Below are 23,516 nucleotides of genomic sequence, written 5' to 3'. Positions count from 1 at the left end.
CGTTAAGCGTATGTTTACTTCTAAATATGCCTCAAATGCACTGTATAAGAAGAGAGAGAGCAGGCCGTGCCTCCCATTGTATCTCAGGCCTTTTTGGAGTGCTTTTAATGGCATTGTGGAAGGATTTAGTCATTTTTTGTGGAGTGGTCCACTCGAGCCACGACGACTTGACAGCTAGCCGGAAGAGACTGAACGAAATGATTAAGGATGACATTTCTGGGCTGGGGTGCGCCCTCAGACCTGTGCAAGTGGAGTGAGGATAGTGGTTAAAGTATCATCTCTGCTGAATGCCACACCTCCTCCCGTGACATGTCACATCCACTTTTTGGTAGAGAAATATTGCAGGTTCGTCCTGGCTTCGGAATTGCACCCAGTAGGGCACTTCGCACTAACTTTTCCGTACTTTAACTTGTTCATATTAAACAAATGCGTATGCTGATTGTATTAAACAGCGCAATAAATACCACGGTATTGCATTGTATTGTTATAGGTTGCTCTGTTAAAGCAGTTTATTATTTAATCTCTTTTTACTTTTACCATCACTTAAAATGTATTCTACAAAATAAATTCAATAAAACTGTGTAGATTTTTTTTCGTCTCTTGAATATCCTGTGATTTTTATTTTTATTTTTTTTTAATTAATTTTTGAAGAGTGTTTACAAGGCCAGGATGAATTACCATTCAAGATGCTGCCTTTAAGTAAGTATAAATTTTAGTGGACAATACTGGGTTGGAAAGTTTTTGCAAATTCTCGCTGCTATGCGAAAAACACCATGTCCATTTTTGTCATTTTTAAAATGTTTCTGTTTTCCGGTATGAAACTGCATGCAGACATCCCAAAAATGTGAAATTGTAAAAAAAAAAAAAAAAAAAAAAGACATGTTTTTCACATAGATGCTACGAAATAGTAGTCTGGCAAATAGCCAGATTGATTTGTGCTTCACTCGAGGGAGTGTTCCACAATATCGATCTAGGACTGCTCCGCGTTGATTTGCTCGGGAAAGGCGGGGCATGCTGTGCGACACTTCGAGCTGATTAGACGGAGCAGAATCGCGTGCACGTCTACCTAACTTTTGTTTCGACCAATCACGGCAAAGGACGAAAATGTCGTGACCCACATGCGACTATTGTGACTAGCTGATATCATGGCGTTGAGTTTATGTTGTCAATTTTGCAATGTTGATATGCGGATACAAGAGACTAATTCAGCGAGAACAGAATTAATTGCAGCGTCCACGCATTCGTCCACCGGTGTTGTCATGTTTGGTTTGTTTCTTCCCACGGCTTCGCCGCTTTTTTGTTTTCGTCACAGCTGCATATCTTGTCCCCAAATACAATGTCGCTCTGTGATTGGTACCATGAGCAAAATTATTTAAAATAAAATTAAATAAATGTGCAGCCCTAAAATTTGTTTATTTGTATCATTTTTACCTGCCAATTGAACACAAAAGCTTTTATTTTTAACCCAAAAATGTTTAGAATATTTGTTACATTAATAGCTGTATACCATGTTAAACTTATTAAATAAATAAACACGCAAACAAAAACATTGTTCCATTTTCAACAGTTGGGGTTGACGCTGTGGGTACAATCGATGGATCCCACATTTTCATTCTTGGTCCAGACAAACACCCTACAGAATACTTTAGTTAAAAAATAACAAACCAAGGCTAGCATTCTATTGTCCTGCAGGGGATGAAAGAGGACTATTTTGGATTGCTTTTATTGTCGCAGCAGGAATTCTGCAAGATGCCAGATTGCTACACTTGTCCGGATTATGGGGTCTTGTAAACAGAGGTTCGCTACTCCCAAGTGAAACCCAAAACATTTATGGACATGATGGTACTTTATTATGTCCTTGGCTATGCTGCCGCCGCACTACAAAACTGACTGATGAAGCCTTTTTTCCAGGCAATGGACGACTTGCACACCAGCAGCGTTTGTACGAGCAGAAATCCAGCGCCGTTGTTGGAAATACAATTGGCAGACTAGAGGGCAGATGGAGGTGCATATTAAAATGTAATGACTACAATATAGAGAGGTTGAAATCTCTGGTGATAATGTGTGGCGTTTTGCACAATCTCTGGGAAATGAATGGTGATGAGTTCAGAGCAGAATGGGGGCTCCATGCCTTTAACCCAGCCTGAGGGTGCGCCTGATGTGTTCGGTCTGCCCCTCCATAAGTATCTGCATAATGTGGTCTGAGAGCTTATGACTTGGATGCTGTGCACATCTCTGACTCGCATCCATTTTTTTCCGAGAGAGACAAAAAGTGACTGTCTCTTTTTCTCTTTCCTTCAAATAAGGCAAGACACCACAACAACTGAGTAATGATTTTATTTTGCAGCATGCAAATTTATTATGGCCTCCGTTGGAGAGGATGGGCCAGGAGTTTTTGTTCTCTTGAGTATGTACTGCAGCTATCTTACAGTCCTCAAGGTTAGTTAGCAAGGCAGCGTTATTTATGTAGCGCATTTCATTCACAAGTTAACTACTTCACATAGTTGAAACACATTTAAAGCAAAATTACAACTTAAAGGCAAAGTAATTAAAGACATTTAAGAAGAAAAAAGTATTTGCATTTGCATGTAAGGTAAAAGTACCATGTTGAATAGTAGAAACAACAGCCACTGTACTGTTTCTTTTTGTACTGCACTATTCTTGCTTTTTTATTTCAGCATTCTGTTGTGGAAATATTTTACATTTACACACACACATATATATATATATATATATATATATATATATATATATATATATATATATATATATATATATATATATATATATATATATATATTATTGTCTAGAAATGTTTAAGGACAACTTCTTTAAATCAACTTCCTCAAAATTAAAAATGGGACACTACAAACCTTAAAATTATAAATTCTATAAATTGAATCGCCAGTCAATTTGGTGACCAGTGGTTGTGTTGTTACTTTAGCTAATGCTAGCTGCTATCTTGGTTGACAGTTTGACAGTGCTAAACAAGGCAATGCACTCACCTATTTTTGTCCGGCCCCGGCAGCTTCTGGAACCTCGCGTCGGTCCGTATTGACCACAGCATTCGGCTCGTGGGACTACATTTCCCATGACTCTTAGACACAGAAGCAGGAAGTAGTTCTCGTACCGGTATGATGAAAACACACCTGTTGGCGTTTAGATGTTGTTAGATTATTTGTATGAATCGCTTTTCGCTATGACAACTCTTTGACCGACTAAGGAACACACGGCCCAAACAATTGGCTTGCTAACTGGACTCAAAAGAAATGAATAAATCAGTAAATAAATACAAACCGGGAAGCAGGGACGGGACGTGCATAAAAGCAGGACAAAACAATAGGGCTGGTGAAATCTACCGGGTTTTGATTTTAAACTTATGTGTCCATAATCTACTTTATATGCATATTAGAATATCAAACAAGATTTTTTATTTATTTTTTTTAAAGACCAAATCTGCATTATTCAATTTGCATTTCAATGAAAAAGGAATGAAAATATCTGTAATTGCAGTTTAAACTAATGATGCTCCTAAATTGTGCCTCTCTTCTACTACTTTAACTGGGCCTCGACGTGATGCTCAAATAAGGCACTTTTGAGTTTATCTCAAGACCGCACATTACACTGTTAGCATATTTTTCCTGCAGTCCACTCCACGTCGGAGTCTCTCACATCCTCCCCTTGTCCTCCTGCCCCCCCCCCCCCCTTCCTCAACCACACTTGATTAGAGCAGCTTGGGAATGGTCCCACATTCTTCTTCTGACGACTTTGATACTGCAATTCTTTCATCATAATATTGTGTCGTTTTTTGTCTAATTAGAATATATGATTTCGCTTTGTTTTGTCATTTACCTTTTATCCACAAAGAAAGGACAAAAAGAGGGTCGTTTGTCAAATAATTTACAATGACAGTAAAAAGCTTCTTTCATTAATCATTAGCCTGACCGATTGCACTGTAACGAGGTGGAATATAAAACCAGAATTGATGCCTTTTTTCCCCCCCTCCTAATTGTTGCAACTAAGGGAGGTATAAGACCATATTGTATTTATTTTGGGTTACTTTTTCTCTAGTTGTGTCTTTAAAAATCTAATAATTCCTTCCTGAGCTCCCACGAAGACAGTAAATCATCCATCTTGTGTGTTGCTAATAGTCCAACAGCACATTTATATACATACATACAATAGATGGATTAAAATGATAAAATATAATAATATAAATATTAGGGGGGAAAAAACAACTGTAAATGTGCCATATCTTCATCTTTCAAAAGCAATTCACAAACCACATGGTTCATTCATTTTCAGTTTACTATTATGACAGCTAATGGCTTGTTTTTATTTGATTTGAGTCACATTTTAGAAGAGTGACACATTTTCTCCCGGGCAGATAATAGTCATGCTTTTTAAAGTCAAAACATAAATAGTGTATCACTTAAGAGAAAATATCACGTTTCCCTTCAAAAAAAAAAAATGACATATACAAGTGCACACTTGTCATGCAACTTGAAATGCCCTTTATTTTGTATTTGTGTGCACGTCGAGGAGTGTTTATATTACTAAACGTGATTGAAAGAAAACATTTTAAATGCCACATTTATCGTCACGTCAGTCTGGAGTGTCCATCGTAACTTTATCCTGAGCAATATGGTTGAGTGCAAATGCATAACTGGATAAATGTAAATCCTTTAGCAAACACTGGTGGTTCGGTCGTCTGAGTTGTTTAGCACTGAGATTTTTCATTGATGATTGGGGTTCACGGTTGCAAGCTCAGCCAGTTCCCCTTGTAAACTTGATATGCAGGTTTAAAAATGTGGTTCACTGTCAAGGAATACTGGGCTTAAGCGAGTATGAGGTACGATCTGTCTGTGACCTGTGAACAGAACATATCAGTCATACGGTGTTGGGCCGGGTTCGCCATCTGAGAGATCCTTCGCCTCATTGCCTCTCGGTGCAGAGGGGCAGCAGGCCAGCGGCCCGTCAGCACATCATCGCTCCTCCTGTGAGTTTCCTTTCTTTCTTTTTTACGGTTCCAACCCTTTTGTTTGCTGCCGTGGCTTCGCTTTGATTGTCTGCTGTTACATGTGAAGGTCAGCAATTTTTTTTTTTAAGAGCCTGGTGAGGTTTTATAATTGAGAGATTTGTGTGTTGCTTGGTGACAAGTGTGAGCAATTTGCGCGTATGTGCTGCTCTCTGTATAATACTAAACACTGAAAGACAAAATTGTGTTGTTTTACTTTCGGCCTTGATGCAGTCTGTTGCAAATGTAATCAGATGTACAGAATGGAAAGGTAAAATGGTTTTGGGTCTGTCTGTCTAGATTCTGTCTATCTATCTATCTGGTTACAGTCATTTTTTTCAAAGTAGTTGCACTCTGTCATTTGTAAACCCTATTTTTATGGTGTTTCATGGCAGGTACCATACGTGCTAATTTAGGAGTGTTACGATGTTAAAGCGTAATTACTGTCACTGTGGATTCTGATCCGCCCACAGTTTAAATTGTTATAATTTGCTAGGGAAATTAGTTTTTCTTTTTTTGGGGGACTTAGAAGTGATAACAAGCAGGATACGAGGATTTGTGATCATTCTCTTTGACTATTATTCAGATTACGACAGATGAAACACTTTAATTGAATTTAATAAAAGTATTTAGGCACAGAAGACGCTGCTGGAGTCTATTCATGCTGACAAAGTGGATTTGTTTTCTTCTGGCGGATGGCTTTCTACTGTCTCACCATCAAATTTGAAGATGTTCAAAAATTTTCTTTGCACCGACCAAAACTGTTTGCGTCTTTTCAACCTTTTGCAACCTTGAACGAACCCCGACAAAAAAAAACAGCATTAGTTACATGAACACGCCATCGAAAGCCTCCAGCTCTCAGTGAGATACGGGTTTAAGTTAAAGCAAGCAAATTCTAATCAATACAATGCAAAATCCAACCCCAACATGGATCATGACATCATTTACTCCGTTGTTCATTCCTTGCCTCGTAGCAATCTCTCGACAACACTCCCAGACAGTTTTTTCCACTTGTAGGTGCTTTATAATCTTTATTTTGTTTTTTTATTTAAATACAAATAGCATATTTCTGGAATGCACATATTGGGTTTGCTTGACAGATCAATTTGCAGGTCAATCTAAGTTCCACCCTTTCTTGTGGTCACAAGCTCTGGGCTGTGAACAAAAAGTGAACAAGGTCACTCATCCAAGCAGCAGAAATAAGTTTCTTCCGCAGGGTATTGGTCTGACACTTTGAGATTGGGGTAAGGAGTGCGGTCATTTGGGAGGGATACTTCTTTTCCAGTCTAGCGAACTGAAGTACGTGTGCCGTGCTAGTTCGGGAGTTGAGCCAAGTCAGTTAGCCACAAGCTTAGCATACTTTACAACAGCTTGGAGGTGTGTAACCAATTAGGAAGAGACATCAGGAGATCAGTCATTTTCTTCACAGAAACAATGCCGTACTGGTATTATTGATATTACTTTCATTGTGGGAAGCATTCCCACATATGTTATTGTGATTTTTTTTTATTCTCCACACGTGTTTGCCGTGTAACAACTCCTACATAAAACTTTTGATTTACACCGTTCAAATTTCAACTTGCTTCAAAGATTCAAGCCTCCCGGGGTATATATCGTCTGATTCCACATTACTTACAGTATTCTCGGCGGCACAGTTGGTACTGTGCATTGTCCAGTAACCAGGAGGTCATAATTCCATAATTCCATCCATCCATTTTCTGTACCACTTGTCCTCACAAGGGTTGCGGGGGTTGCTGGAGCCTATTCCAGCTGGCTTCGGGCAGTAGGCGGGGTACACCCTGAACTGGTTGCCAGCCAATCGCAGGGCACACAGAGACGAACAACCATACTCACAATCACACCTATGGACAATTTGGAGTGTCCAATTCACCTGCCATGCATGTTTTTGGAATGTGGGAGGAAACCGGAGTACCCGGAGAAAACCCACGCAAGCACGGGGAGAACATGCAAACTCCACCCAGGATGGCCGAAGCCCGGACTTGATCTCACAACCTTTGCACTGGGAGGCGGACGTGCTAACCAGTCAGCCACCGTGCCGCTTCCAATTATTCCATAATTTATCTCTCAATTTACTTCATTAGCATTCCGCGTGCATTCAAATCTTAGCATTCAGCTTTCAGCATTCCCGCACAATTTCTCCAGAAATGCAATTTCTGGAGAAATAGTCTCGTCGCAATTGCTACTTTTCAACCCTGAGGAAAACTGCAGCTAGTTAGCAGCTATCAATCCAGAAAATTCGGAAGGTTATTTGAATTGTGTCACTACTTTGTGACATCTGACATTGCAGCTCAAATTAAAGCAATACATTTGCAAAATATTGTAATTTGTCATAGATTACCATACGTCTATAATTTCTGTACAGTATTCCCTTTTTTATTACTATGAGTCAATTCTTAAATATCTTTAGGAAAAAAAACATAGCAACAACATTTAATATTTGGCTGGGCAGACCAGCATGATCCATTCTGTTGCCTATTTCACATTTCTGTTACTAAAGTCAAACCTGTTCTTGTGTGCGTGCGTGCGTGCGTGTTGTCTTTGTGCGTCATGATGATATATTGGTGTACAGAGTCTGCAATCCCTGTAATCTGTCTTAGTTGTCTGTATCTTGATTACCTGGCATGTTCACAACAAGTTTGATGTTGGAAAGCATCATAAAAAGCTCTCAGGTCCTTCTGCTTGTCATATGCCCTTCGCGTCCGATGCCCTTATGTCTACATTCCCTCCTGAGAAGCATCATTTTTCACGTCAGACTCGGTACACATTTAACAGACTGTATAAATGGACCTGAATGGGTGTACATGCTTTGTTCCTAATGGGCGATGTCAGCAAAAGGCAATACCACAAATGTACCCATTCATCAATCCATTTTCTATACCACTTGTCCTCGTTAGGGTGGCAGGTGAGCTGCAGGCTGTCCTAGCTGACTTTGGGCAAGAGATGAGGTACACCCGAGACTGGTTGCCAGCAAATCACGGTACACATAAAATAGCGCCTTAGTTTTGTGACCATACTAATAAACAAGAATAACCCCGCAGCCCCCTCCCTCCCCCCCAAAATTATTTTTGGCAATAATATGTTCTATGCAGCTCCACTAGTCTAAATATGGCATTCTGGTTAATATTGGGTTTGTGGAATATGCAGCAAAATCCATCCGTTTTTTTATCAATTTCATTTTCATTTTGCCACTTGCTGCCAATTGAAGATGACATGAATGTTGCTCAGGTCTCGGAAAACAACCAATCACAGCGCAGCTTCAGAAAACAGGTGAGCTGTGTTTGTGTCGTTGCCTGTGCAACTGTGCAACTGTATGATGTCCTCTTCAGTCGACAGCAAGTGGCAAAGTGGCCGCCCTCAAAAATGGATGAAAACGACTGGATTTTGCTTCATAACTCATATTCCACAAATGTAGTATTAATCAGAATGTCATGTTTATACTAGTGACGTCACATATAGCATATTATTGTCAAGAAATGTTTAAGGTTGACTTCCACTTGAAATCATCTTTCCACATTGCAATGAATGAAATTGCAGTCCATCCATTCCAGCCTCCCACACAAAGAAACTAGAATTGTTGTTCAAAAATCTGGAAAATGGCACTCTATGTTACAACAATAATACTAATACCACAATAAGATCATTAAAAAAAAGGGCATGTTTGAATATATCGATTATATCTGGTGTGCCCACTCCAGCCTCCAGGGGGTAGTATAATACAAGATAATAATATTGGTTGTTTTTTTTTCACGAAGAAAAAAGATTGTGTAGCGGGAGACATCTTCACCGGCAAAGATTGAATAAGGAAAAGGAATTTGTTTTAACACAATACACAAAAAAAAAAAAACAATGACCAACAGAGGGAGACAGAACAGGAATCCTGGCTAATTAAAGGGAGGAGATTAGCGTCCAGCAGAATCACTTCCAGGAGCAAGTCCAAATAACATTTGTTTTGAGAACAGGCCGACAATTATTTCCATCAGCCTTGAATCTTTGCCTGCGACTCTCAGAGGGCATCAATTAGCCGAATTGGCATTAAATTCTTCAAGACGATTCGCCAGCATCTCCAGGTTGTTAACCAATTTGCAGAGTGGCTCAAAAGTCGCAGTTCACTCGTCAACTGAGTAGGAGTGTTGACCGCTTGTCCCGCATCATCGAAAAAGACCAGCAGCTTGTTCATATCCCACAGAGGTGCGCCTGTGTTGTGAATTTTATGATAAATCGCGAAACTGCCAGCTCTTAGTTATGACAGTTAAGACAACTATTCCATCTGGTCTATGGTCGAGTTGGTCGCACCAGTGCTACCAGTGGAAAAGCCCTGTGCAATATTTTGGATTTATATCCATGGGAATTTTGGCTCATTCATCCAAATAATATATTTTTGAAGTTGGGAAGTGATGAGTGAGAGGTCCTGCCTCACAATCTATTCCAGTGCATTCCAGAAGTGTTTGATGTTTGGGAGGGTGGATCAGGATCAACGCCTTGGATGTGTAATAGAGAAACTGAGCTCTGACAAACTTCATGCTGTGCCTTTTTTTTTAATTATTATTTTGAGCTAAGTAAGGAATATTTTATCTCCATCAAAACCCTGCAATGGATTATACATTTCAAATTCTGAAGCCAATATAGTTTCAGTGCTTACTGATGTACTGCACAGTATACGCCCTTGTTTTCAGCGCAATCATCACATATGCGGGTTCGCTGAAGGACTGGTGGCCACAGGTCACGGCGTAATACTGGATGACAGAGAGGGGGAGATTGAGAAAGAACAGCTAAATTTGACAGCATACAAATGATAGGTTGCAAGGCCAGCAACAGTGATGTTATGACTGGAAGAAATACGCGTGATCAGTCGAGCTTAAATTGTGCTGTTAAGATGTGCTGGTGACTTGAAGGGCACAAGGGGAGACTCTTATTGAGGGAATCTTTGCCAAGCTGCAGTACATTTGCGGTGAACACCGAGGATCCCTTCATTTTTCTCTTCAGTGGTGCTGTCGTGTCATGTTGTAATGAGTCCATTTAAGATTGTGTGACTTATTTTGGAGATGTCTGCAGTTGGCTACGCCGATACGGTGCACCAACGTCAAGGAGCACTCCGGATGTGAGACGTTATATAACATACTAGAGCTGTCAAAATTAATCGATTAATCGGCAAGTAATCGATTATCAAATTAATCAACAACTATTTTAATAATCGAGTAATCGTTTTGGAGCCTTTTTTTTTTTTTATATATCGCCCAAATCCTCAGATTTAAGTATATCAACAGTAAATGGTCACTAATTTCTGTAGTCGTTCATTGTCATCTTTTGGTTCTGTGGGGGTTGGGTTTTTGTTTGTTATGGATGTTCTCGTTGTTTTTGTCTGTGGTTGTTTTTTTTGTCATGTGTTCCTGGTTTCTACCCTTGTTTCATTTTGTCTTCCCTACCCAGTGTGTGTGACCAATCAGTGCCCTCAGCCACTTGTTTTTCCCCAGGTGTGTCTCATTAGTGTTGGTTTTATTTAGTCTGTTGTGTTTGTCCAGTCGTCGTGGGTGCATTGTCTACGTTATGTGTGGAAGTTCGTGTGTCAAGTCCCCGTCACAGCCAAGTCGTCCTAGTCACCGCCAAGCCGTCCCCGTCACAGCCAAGTCGTCGGTTCCGTCACAGCCAAGTCGTCCCCGTCACAGCCAAGTTGTCCTCGTCACAGCCACAGCCAAACCATAGCCACTTCACAGCAAGTCAAGGCAAATCAGGTCCTGTCACGTCATGCTTGTTCCAGTCATGGCGACCACTCTTGTCACGCCCTGTCCAGTCATGGCGACCAGTCCAATCACGTCCCATCAAGTCATAGTTGTCTGCTCACCTTTTTCCCTATGGTTCATTAAAGCACCATGCATTGCCCTCAATCACTCACATTCCACATGACATTCATGAAAGAAAACTGATTATCTTCTGTTTAATCGAAATAAGACATTTGCAAACATCTGTTTTTACTTTGGAAAGCAATGTCCGTACCGGTAACATAGTACAACGGATACGAAGTACGAAATAAACACCAATCACTAGTTAAAGGATTACTCAACAGGAAGTCAGACTCTTGCTCAACTTAATGTGCAGGTATAAAAATAAACTACACAGCATGGATTTGTATGTATGAATAAGGGATGAAGGGATACAATGGGAAATGCTTGCAGACTCTTCAACAATCATACGCAATTCATCCTTGGTAATTGTGAAGCTAAAAACTCGCAGCAAAACGGAAAGTTATATAAGGTATTATGGACGGAAAAAGAAAATGCTTAAAGGCCAATTTTTTCTGTAATAGCAATTATCATTGTTCCGACCTGCTAGTCCCCTTTGTTACAGAGTGTAAGACCTAGTTACTGTTGCCATTTACCTCTTGAAATGACTTGCATTTCAAAGCCAAATGCTGTTTTGTATTTGTCAGGCGTTTGCAGCTTAGATTGGCATCGATGTAGGAACTTTTTTTTTAAAGACAAAATTTCAAAGTTACATTTGCAGAAAACACAAACTTTGAAACACCCAAATATACAATATAGGATCTTAATATTCTGTTGATTACTACCTCAATTCCAGTATCTTTCGACATGAGAGATAATGTGGCATTTGTTCAATGAAATTAAGTTGAAAAATATACAATTATAATGGAAATGCTATGAATATGGCTGTCTTTAATTGCTCTGTTAGCCACTTGGGCCTGTCAACATAATCAAGGAAGGTTTTAGCAGCACTACTAACTGGCTGATTACACGTTGTACGTGTCCGTCAAACTGAGCTGCAGTTCAAACCAAATTGATTACTGAATTGCTGCTGAGGACATGCCAAAAAGGCACAAGAGTACTTAAGACTTTTTGATTGTATTTTAATTTGTGGCTATTTAAGAATTAAAAAACAAAATGTGCCTGTTAAGACTTTTTTTTTTTCCTTCCCGGAAGAATATTGATCGTCAATTTCAGACAATGTTCCTTGAAGTTCTGCTCTTTAGCATTTAACTCATTATCACCATCAAGTGGGAAAGCACATTTAACTAATTACTTCCACCTAATGGGAAAAGGCAAGTGGTGTTGTTTTCTTCTCATTTAGTTGGTTTGTGTGTTCATTTTTGAGTTAGCAGGATTACGCAAATACTACAAAAGTGTGGTTGTCATGCTATTTTCTTTCCCAATCGTCATAAACAACAGTATGGCAGTCGCAACATAATGTAGCAAGTGATATCTTCATCCACAGAAGCGATTCTACAGATTTGCTCCACAGCAGTCGATATACATGAAATAATGAGCATGCGAAATGGTTGCACTTTTTTTAGCTCCCTCTACGGCGATATCAACCAAGACAACATTGAAAACCAAAAAAATCTTTGTATGACTATATTGAGTATCGGGGCTTCGTATGATGGACTAAAAGGAACAACGTGTTATTGAGGGCTGTTCGACTTGAAACGTTGAAAGGCTGTCAACCTTCTGTTACCATGGTAACTGGTTTCACTTCATTCCTTGTATGCTTGCATAACGGGTATGCTGATAGATGTAAGCAAGTCCATTAAAAGTGCAGGGATATGACCTTTCTCCAGGTGCAGCTTATTGACAATGACGTGATTGAAGAATTGTATTCATACGAAAGCCCGCTTCAATGTATCCGCACAAGTTTCTTATTGTTTGGGCAGTTCGTGTTTGTTTTGGCACAGGCCAATTATGAAAATAAGGATGACAGCTATTAGAAAAAAAATGATTTATCAAAGAACGTGAAAAAAAAGTATTGCACCAATCTTGAATGCTTCAAGAACTGGATGCTGTCCACAGAGAGTGTAATGTGTGTATCCTATTTTTCAAAACATTTGGAATGTTATTAGTAAAAAAAAAAAATTAAAAAAAAAAAAGATATTGATGATATTTCTAAACATCTAAAGGTGTTCCCAAAGAATGCTATGAGCTGAGACTAACATCTGGGTTCAAACTCAAATATCATATCAACATCCTGGCCCCAGATACTGTTTTGGACTACGTCCGTAAACCCACACAACCACATGGGAGAACTTCCGTTCCCAAGTGCAACAAAGTTTTCACCTCAAAACTGTGCTGTCAGAGTCTTTTGCCCAAAATGAGCCTCCCTGTTGCTTATGAGCAGCAAGGCCAGGTCAGCTCACCAGAAGGTTTGTCAGGCATTCCCTCCCAGAGTCAAACAAAGTATTTAACTAGCAATGTGACCCTGGTTTGTCGGCCATACGGTTTTCAGATCAGGTACTTGTCACCTGTCAGGGAATGGCGCACCTGCTAAGGCAGCATCTGGCTCTGTGACACGCACGCACGCACACCAGCGGGATGTCATTACTTTGCTGCATGAATATTTAACTAATGAATGTTCTCGCTCCTTATAATGCTTTAAAAAAGGGCGATGATAGCCAACATCCTAAACAAAAGAAAGTAGGAAGGAAAAATAGGCACCAACAAACTTTTAAAGGACTTCACTGCGGTTATAACCTTGAGGGGTGGGGAAAAAAAAAACACTTTCACACCTTTCTGAAAGGCATTATGTTGTGTAAGTAACCATTTTCAGGAACCAGTCTAGTAAGATAATGCATGATATAGCCATGAAAAACTGTAATGGTGAACAACACCTGTAACGAATCATACTTAATGTACTTCTGACCTTGCCTTGGCCTTGGTAATGAATGATTTGCACAAAAAAAAAAATGATGGAGCCATTCGAGATAACCTACAAGAAAGAATCTTGATGGTGTTTTTTTCCCCCGCCTTTATTAGTACCAGAAATTAGATAAGAACAATCTCGACTAACATCCTTTGGAATCAGATTTTGTACTACGGCCTTGCACCCAACAATTGAAATAAGAAAAATGGCTGATGAAAAAGGCGGCAAGGATAATCATGATAATAATATGCCATATTGCTTTTCAGGACATACAATGACACTTTACAAGTTGATGGGAATAAAAGCAGAGAAGTGCAAGAAACTGTCAGCGCTAATGGAAGACGGCCGCTGCTTAGCAATGGCGGAGTGCAGTCAGGGCGAGTATGACAAAGTCTTTGCTTATTTCATTTCAACAAGACAATCCCATCTTTGGTTAATTTCTTTAGCCAGCTTTCAATAACTATTGGGACAGAGCAAAAAAATGTTGGATAAGGGTGAGTGCATTGCCTTGTTTAGCGCCGCTGAACTGTCAACCAAGATAGCATTTAGCATTAGCTAAAGCAATGACACAACCACCGGTCACCAGATTGGCTTGCCATTAAATTTGTTAGAAATATTTCCTGGTGCCAATTTTTTGAATATTTGATTTTCAATGAAACCCATAGTAGCATCGGTTTTAATTTTGAAAATCTGGTCATCCTATGTTTGGGCTCAATGAGCTGAAGCATTTTTATGCCATATTGTGTCCATTTTTGCTAGCTAGTGGGCTTACATTTTTTAAGCTATCACATAACCAAGATAAGCATTTTGACAAAGGTGCGGAGGTTGCAAATTTCAAAAATAAAATGTCTTTCAGACTTTGATGATCATTAAGTTGTTTTTGTTATTCAATATATTTCATACCAAATGGCCTATGGCATTGTGGTTGGAGTAAAACACACTTATTAGGAGTGAAAGAAAAGGAAGACATTCAACACTTAGACCTTGTCACCTTGAAACCACATAATTAAACAAAGGCCCGTAGATAAATTAGGACTCCTCTTACGTTGAAAAGAAGACTTAAAGAGGCATGGCCTAATTAGATTAAGAAGTGTTTAAAGTCTGATAGCTGCTAAGCGCTGCAGCATTACCGTCATTGACACTCCGAAGACATTTTGGCCATTAAATTAAGCCATTTATTAAATCGCATCAAAATATTATTAATTAAAATTATCCTTTTGACTTGTAGGTCAATTTAATTTAAATTTAATTTAATTTAATTTAAAATCATAGTAGAAGTCAATTCCTCTTGATCTAGTCATAAATTTGTTACTAAACTAGTTCTGTGATTCACGTTTTTGCTTGCATCAAAAAAAGGAATGAAAGACTGGCAACAAGTTGGGGGTGAAGAAGGCGAGCATGTTCGTCAATTTAAATTCTGGTTTGGAATTGTACTCGGGTCAGAGTGATGGCACCTGACATTTAATGGAATCCTCGTAGCAAGTGTGGTGACTGGAGGGCTTTGAACCTCAATCTTTGCTAACTTTGATGAAGACACAGCAGGGTTGTGAATTGCACCAAGAGGCATGCTGACTCTGAGAGAAAAGCAATTCTCCAAGTGAAATTATATGATTTGACAGCTTACGTTTTCTCAAGTAATAGAGTGAACACAATAGGATATCGGGTTTGGGAGGCAAGTCAAATGGGGAACCATTTCACTGTGGGTGGGCTGGCATTAGAGTTAAATGTTATTTTCAAAAAGTGTAAAGCAAGGGAGGAAAAAATTCTGTTGGGCTGTGACACAAAGGCAAGGGCACATTATTGGGAGTGTTGAAGGCATCTTCTTGCAAAACTGAGACAGTTGTTTTTTGATGTTTGAAGTCAACTTTAAACATTTCTTGACAATAATATGTTATATGTGACCTCACGAGTCTAAACACAACATTCTGATTCATATTACATTTGTGGAATATGAGTTATGCAGCAAAACCCTGCCATTTTTATCCATCTCAGGGGGCGGCCATTTTGCCACTTGCTGTCGACTGAAGATGACATCACAGTTGCTCAGGCAATGACCAATCACAGCTCAACTGTTTTCTGAAGCTGAGCTGTGATTGGTTGTTAGCTGAGACCTGAGCAACTGTGATGTCAGTTTCACTCGAAAGCAATTGGCAAAATGGCCGCCTTCTGATATTGATAAACACTGCTGGATTTTGCTGCTTAACTCATACTCCATTAACACAATATTAACCAAAATACCGTATTTAGACTAGACAAAGTGCAATTTCTGCTGAAATTTCATGGGAATGCTGAAAAGCGGAACGCTATTAGCTCAACGCATGTGCTTAAATCATTTCAGTGAAATTATAATCCATTTCCTGATATGATAGTCAGTTGGTATACATGTATATCACTTAGCATAACAAAAAAGTTCAATGTCTGTCTGAAAAGGAATGGGGAAAAGTTGATATTTATCGTTCAATTGTGCGAATACTGTAAGTAATGTGAAATCAGATGATATATATATATATATATATATATATATATATATATATATATATATATATATATATATATATATATATATATATATATATATACCCCGGGAGGCGGGAATTTTTCAAGCAAGTTGAAACTTAAATGGTGTAAATCGGAAGTATTATGTGGGAGTTGTTTCACGGGGGAAAAAATAGAAGGAAAAAAATCTTTCGTACTTATTATTAGTCTTTGGTACCTGCCTTTTCCATGACTTTTTTTTTTTTTTTAACAGTTCTTTGCTCTTTGATTTATCAAGCGTGTAAAAGATCGTGGCTCGATGAAGCCAACAGAACCAAATATTTTGCAAACAGATGAAATCTAATACTGAGGCCGCCAAAGCAGACCCCCCCCCCCCCCCAGTGAATCCAACCCTCATTTTTTGGTTCTGGAGTTTTTGATTACAGTTGACTACAAAGAACCAAATCAACGTACCTAGTTCTCTACGGGTAAACATCTTCAAACAGGTGTCGTCCAACATATCCCCGTCACTGCTTTTCTCAAGTTTACAGCAGTTATAGTTTCCCCTTTTTTTTTACTAGATGGTCGTTTTTTTTTCTCTGAACACGAAGCTGAATCTGACCTCTAACTCTATGACTCACAGATAGAGAGAGAAGGATCTCTACTTTCGACAAAGACATCAGTGTTAGTTGAGAGCGCATCGCCTTGAGCTCCGACTTGACAAGATATAGCTTCTTTTCCTCCAAGGGAAAGTTATCCCTCGTATACATCTCTACTGACAAGACCCCAGTGCTACCATGCGAGAGTGCCAAAAAAGCCTTGACTCTCACAAGCCATTTATCCTGTTCGGCACTGCTCACATTGTTCTCTACAGCAGCTGTAAAATGTGGCCCTTTTCCACAAGAGAAAAGCTGCCCATCTGATGTCACACCTCTCCTCTCGATATCTTCCGACTTGTTTTGGCAAGCCTCTTTTATCACATCATCGCATTTGTCATAGATTTCTATCTTTCCCCCTTTGCCCTCTTTTTTTACTGTATTTGTCACAATGGTGGGAGGGGGGGGGGGGAAAAGCCCCTTTTGTGTCAATTTAAATATCAACGACAATTGTGTTGCGCAATTGATTTTCTGTCCTTGTTCATGTTTAAACAAAGCCTCTGTTATTGAAGAAAATGTCATCATAAAAGTTCAAGAATGACTACCGCCTGTGAAGCTTGTCAGCTTTTCAAACGTGAGCGACAGGAAACTATAACGACAGGATCGTATTGGATGGTGTTAAATTATTGTATAGGAACGGCGAGATGTTGTGACACCCAAAGAACAAGTTGCCTTTTCCAGCGTAAGCCTTCCCTTTCCTTCTAATTTAGAAGCCGAAGGATGTGGTGAGACCCGAGAGACGTCCAAGGCCGCCAAAAGCAAACTTCTAAAACATAGTCGGTTGGCTGCCGCGGTGTTGTAAAGCACTTCACACACTCCGGTCACAATCACCATCATACATTACAGTGGTCCCTTTTTTGGTCAGGGCCACCACCAGAACGCACGATAACAAACTTTGATTAAAAAAAGAAGAAGAAAAAAAAGGAAAGTGTTTTACTTGTAATTACCTTGACTTACTAGTTTAATTTGTTCCACTCACACACACTCAAATCAACGTTCCCTCTTAAAATGAATCGAAAATTGCATCATTATAGTCCAGGCCTGCAAAACATTTTTGACAGAACGTTCCTTTGCCACCAAGAGGCAATGCACTATGTGCATATATGCATACATACGTACATAAAATATGCTGTTGTCAGAAAACGACAGTGACGACAACATCGGACCTGCCGTACCTTCTCAGAGCCGTTGGCATCACGCCAGGGGGACTAATTGCGCATATGCGCTAAATAATGAGACGAGGGGACGGAGACGAATTGTGTCTCTATTTACTCTCCACGCTGTAATAAACAAAAACTTGATGATTAAAAATGGAGACCGGCGCAACTAAGCATTTATTTATTTTTTCATTTATTATCTAGAAGGATTGGCTGTTGTTGTTGTTGTTGTTGTTGTTGTTGTTGTTGTTGTTGTTGTTGTTGTTGTTGTTGTTGTTGTTGTTGTTGTTGTTGTTGTTGTTTAAAAGCTCCAAAATCCTGATCATGTCAAGCCTATTCTATACTGCTTATGCTGTTCAGGGTCATGAAACATGCAGCCTATCCCAGCGCCCCCCCCCCCCCCCAAAAAAATCAATTGCTGCCCTTTAACAAGTCACTAAAGCCTCAACTTGCAAATCAAAAAGCTACCCCCCTCCCAATCTATACATTCTTTCAGAGACTGCTGACCACAGCATCACCGTGCGGCACACATTAGAATTCAAGTAATTAAACGACCACCGTCGAAACCTGATTCAAAAAAGCAATGAATAAAAACATGAAGCATGAATACGAAAAATGTCTCCACTGTGACCAATCTTCGAACCACAAAGCCTTTGAGAAACTGCAAAAAAAAAAAGAAGCAAGTAGACCATGCAGCCAGCGCGTGAATAGTAAATCCATACAAGCCATTCAACAAATGCAAAGATGCTTATACACAACTGAATGAGCAGAAACTGCGCCGTGACTATTAAGCCGTACTCGTTCACAAAGCCAAAGCGGAGAGTCAGGGCCGTTCAGGGGTCATATAGAGCATGAGAGCGTTTTGGGGTTGCCGGCAGTGATAAAAGGTTTTCTCTGTAGTTTGTCGAGACTGATGGGCATAACTGGGGGGGGGGGGGGCATTTTCTCTCTTGCTCTTTCTAACACCCAACTAGAGAGACACTTGAGAAAAAATCTTTATATTTGCATGCTATAGTGCACAGTCATTGGATTTTGACTAATCTGAAAGCAAGACATTATAGTGTACCGCTTGTCCTCCTTCGGGTCGTGGATGAGCTTGAACCGACAACTTTAAAACAGTCATTTCGTAAGTGTGGTTGGTCCATGTACAACTAGTTGCTCTCCCTACTGGTATGTGAAATATTCATGGGATATTGTTGTAAGCCTGAAGTTTCATTGAGTACGTGCGTTCTGTAATTTCCAATTGTAACCCAGCGTGATTTGTGATTGGACGAAACACGATAGAATGTACGTTGATGGTTGTCGGGAATCCAAATCTTCCCTCGTTTTTTTTTTTTCTGTCTAACATCATTTTTTTTCATAATAATGATATAATATAAAATGGCTGGCAACCAGTTCAGGGTGTCCCTGCCTACTGCCCGAAGCCAGCTGGGATAGGCTCCAGCATCCTTGTGAACCCTTTGTGGAAAATGGGTGGATGGATGATATAATAATGATAGTATAATATGTAAAATAGTAATATATTTAGTCATCTTAATGAATTATGGGTGTGGTTCAGGATTTTTTTTCCTGAATTGTCATAGCTATAAATTACAACCAATGGCAAAATCCTTATAGCACAAGCTTTTTTCTTTTTTTCTTTTTTTTTCAAAAAATGAAAATATCTAAAAAAATGTGATGTGATCATTATTTTATTTTTTTAATTCGCGTTACAAATACGTTTAAATTTACTGTAGACCAGTGCAAAGATTTCAACTCTTGTTATATTTGGGGCGAGTAAGAGGAAGCGTTCAATCCTCACTGTGTGGTTTGTGACCAAGTGTTGAGTACTGACTAGGAACGACATGGAACAATTGTATCTCGAATACCATCTTTTAAGAACAAGCAGCACATATGGGGGAAAAAAAAAAATTCATCTAAAAGTTCCTCATTTTCAATGCAAAACGATTTTATGGCCGTACACGTTCACCTGTAAGTATTACTGTGTGTTGATTGTGGCTTGCAACGGCTGCTGAACTTTCCAAGTTTCCCACTTTTTTTTTTATTGAATTAATTTAATACAAGTTGAGCACAATCGGGCCACACTGGGCATGGGAGGGGGGGCGCATTTTGGCCCTCCAACCACCAGTTGCTCACCCTTTACGCCGCGAACGATGTCAAACTGTCAAAATCAGACGGTGACAATGAAGTGTGTGTAACGTGTCAAATCAATTTAAAAAGTCCTGTGAAAGAAGCACCTCTTGTTTGAAACCCACTCAATGAAAGTTTTTAGGCTGCTATCTGAATCTCTTATCGCATCCCGCCACGGACCCTTTGAAATGTTCAAAGTCACTCTTCAGTTCCTTGGGTGCTGTTGCTTGTGGACGTTTCACGTCAATGTCGCTTTTCAATAAGTCCCGAGGCCTCCTGAAGTCCAACCACAATGCCACAAAGGAGTCGCCGCCCAATGGGGAGGTGCAGTTATCACTCTAGACATCACACCAAAGCTGTTCAATGCATGCTGAGCACATCTCTGGGGTGGGAATTCACTTCATGAGGTCATCCAGATGGTTTGTCAAGCACTCAATCGAGTGTGCTATTTTTCCGGAACGTCCCGTGCAGAGTTGAATAGCAAAGTAGACTACTCCAATACACATCTGCTCACATCAGGGAGCCCATTTTTATGGACCTTTCAGCACAGAGATTGTGGGATGCCGTTTCATCTCGACGGTATGCATAAACTGCACTGAAACAAACAGTTGACTCACTACAGGTAGAGATGGAGCACTTGTAGCTGCACCGACTTTAAAACACCACATTTCCTTGTTTCCCCTTTGTTACTAAATCACAGAACTCTTTGGGCCGATTTACAAAAAAGCTTTCAACGTGTGCTTGCTAAACTCTACACATTGCCATAGATTCCACAGTTGTGGTTTTCAGATCATTTTTAAGTGTACAAACGTGTTTGAAGACCTCCTAGTGACAAGTTGGGCCCAACTGGTTTGGATTTTTGAGGATGATGCTGATTCTGATATTTGGTTACAGATGCATTTGATTATTTATTAAAACAAAATGTATGTAATGAATGAATAATGTGTACAGCATTAAAAGTGCAAATTACATTTTACGCTTTCGTATTTGTGTCATTTTACAACAGAGAGAACAATTGGCATCTCATTTCCTGGTGTACTTTTTGCTGTAAAACCAGAATGTAATGTGCTGAGAAAAAGAGGAAGCGTGAGTCTACAATTTACACACGACTTTCAGTAATATTAACTAATTTGCTCTCAAAAACGTTTTTTTATGTTGATATGGTCCCAAAAACGTGTTTATACGTTTTTTGTTTTAGTTTTATGCTTGAGCATACAGAAGGTTTTGATGAAGAGGTCGCTTAAAGCAATGGTAGTTATTACACAAAACGACCAGCAGGTGGCAGCAGAGTATAAGAGATCAATCAGGGACTTGTTGCAAAAAGCTATTTTCGCCAGTGATTTGTGAATAATGATGAAAATTGGCTCTATTCTAATGCTAATTGCTGCAAACAGAAACAGATATAAATATTATTTTTCCCTGATAAAAGAAGAGACTCTAATCTTTCGTTTGGCAGGTTCCATGTTTTTATAGAAATAGAACACAATATTCTGTGGGCCTTGCAAAATCTGTCAAAATCCAGTAAAACAGCCGGGAGTGAAGGAGGTTGCTTCAGTGAAACTGGCTGGGAGTGCATGAGTTAATTAACTTGTGGAAATAGTCTTAGATGGTTGCTCTTGTTCTGTGTGGCATCCTGTGTGAATGGGGCCATATTGTAAAAACGCTTTTAGTACCTTTAAAGGTAGTACGACTCCAATTTAATCTTTTTAAAGCACGATTAAAGCCTTACAATGCATTGTGTTCAGAAAATGAAGCTGGGTCAGAAAGGTTAATGTAAGGTCATTCTCTATGCGTGCCGGCGAGGGGATTTGTCTTGGAAAAGCTGACACAAGGTCAATGTTTTTTTTTTTTTTTGCTCTCTGCACTGCAGCTGAACAGCAGACTTTTTCAAGCACTTCACCGGCGTCAAGCATTTCACCTAAATCATCCCGGATTGAATGACAACTCGTCGATGCGGTAGCCCCACCTGAAAACGCTGGCACCCTCGTAATTCAGTCCCCCGCGGCAGTGCCAGAAGGAAGACAGATGGCATATCGAAAACAGAATGAAGTTAAGTATTAATTTTAAGCATGAACACACAGATGTTATCTACCAAGGACCGCATCAATATAAATGAAACATGTTTGTATGTGTGTGTGTGTGTGTGTGTGTGTGTGTGTGTGTGTGAGTGTGTGAGCCACCATTGTCAATGCAGCACAGCAGTGCCACCCCAAACTGAATCTCACCATCCATCTCCCTCAGGCTAATCTAAACCATACATCTTTACCTTCCCTTGTCAGCCATTTGATCTCGAACGCCACCTGTTATGGTTCCGGCCAATCTCCACATCATTAAAACGTGCAAGTTAGAAAAGAAATTATCATCAAAAGTACTGCATGTGTGAATTATTTGTGGCCTGCATGTTTTTACGGGGGGGGTGTTACACGCAGGATTTTACGGTACGAGACCCAAGCAAGTGTGCTGCTGCCTTGTGATTTTGTGTTTTTGTCTTGCTTTCGCTTCGAAGTGGAAGTCAACCTTGAACATTTCTCGGCAAAAAGATGTTGTATGTGACCTCACTAGTCTAATCGTGACATTCTGATAATATTACTTTTGTGGAATATGAGTTATGAAGCAAAAATCCCGCTGTTTTTGTCCATCTCAGGGGGCGGCCATTTTGACACTTGCTGTCGACATCACAATTGGTCAGGGCTCAGGCAACGACCAACCACAGTTCACCTATTTTATGAAGCAGGGCTGTGATTGGTTGTTACCTGAGACCCGAGCAACTGTGATGTCATTTTCACTCGACAGCAAGCGGCAAAATGGCCTCTTGATATGGATTTTGCTGCTTAACTCATATTCCACTAAGACAATATTAACCAAAATACTGTATTTAGACTAGTGGGGCTGCATAGAACGTATAATTGTCAAGAAATTTGGGGGGGTTGACTCCCCCCCCCCCCTAAATGTGTATATGTAAAAACACTGAGTAATATTTTCTCCACTAAATTCAGAAGCGATAAGAAGAACTAACACAACTAAAACCTTTAAAACAATGTCTTGTTCACTCTGGTTTAAAAAAAATAAAAATAAAAATTCTGAGCATCAAAAGCGGGCTCATACCTTTCCTCAACTTGATTATTGGATCTGGCGCCCCAATCAGATATCAGATTTTGCATTCCTCATCTACATTTTCAAACTGCTATAATCATTTCTCTTCCCGTCTTACTTTTCCAGCTCTTTGACTAGTGCACCTCCGGATTTTTCTTTTTTTTTTTTTTTTTTTTTTTTGTAAAAGATCCCTGCACTCAGAGGGTGATTTCATCCTTCAGTGGGCCATGAAAGCTTTTTATAAGTACATTGCCATCGCCAGCGCATTAATCGTCTCAGATACATTGATTTGGCTGTTGTGTTGTGCAAGGCAGCGTATGGAAG

General features: G+C 39.7%; 1 long non-coding RNA gene across 1 annotated transcript in view; it reads left to right on the top strand.

Moving 5' to 3' along the window:
- The window catches only part of LOC147168760 (uncharacterized), a 62,812-nt gene extending 40,288 nt beyond the window's left edge, over window positions 1-22,524 (top strand). The window contains exon 4 of the long non-coding RNA XR_015095956.1: window positions 21,970-22,524. This is a non-coding gene — a long non-coding RNA (uncharacterized LOC147168760). The remainder of the gene's footprint in view (window positions 1-21,969) is intronic.
- Window positions 22,525-23,516: the final 992 nt, after the last annotated feature.

The sequence above is a fragment of the Leptonotus elevatus genome, chromosome 9 (genome assembly GCF_054856555.1).
Source record: "Leptonotus elevatus isolate MCC_2025b chromosome 9, RoL_Lele_1.0, whole genome shotgun sequence".
Classification (NCBI taxonomy): Eukaryota; Metazoa; Chordata; class Actinopteri; order Syngnathiformes; family Syngnathidae; genus Leptonotus; species Leptonotus elevatus.
The sequence above is the reverse complement of the archived record's forward strand: the minus strand, read 5'-3'. Positions and strand labels throughout refer to the sequence as shown.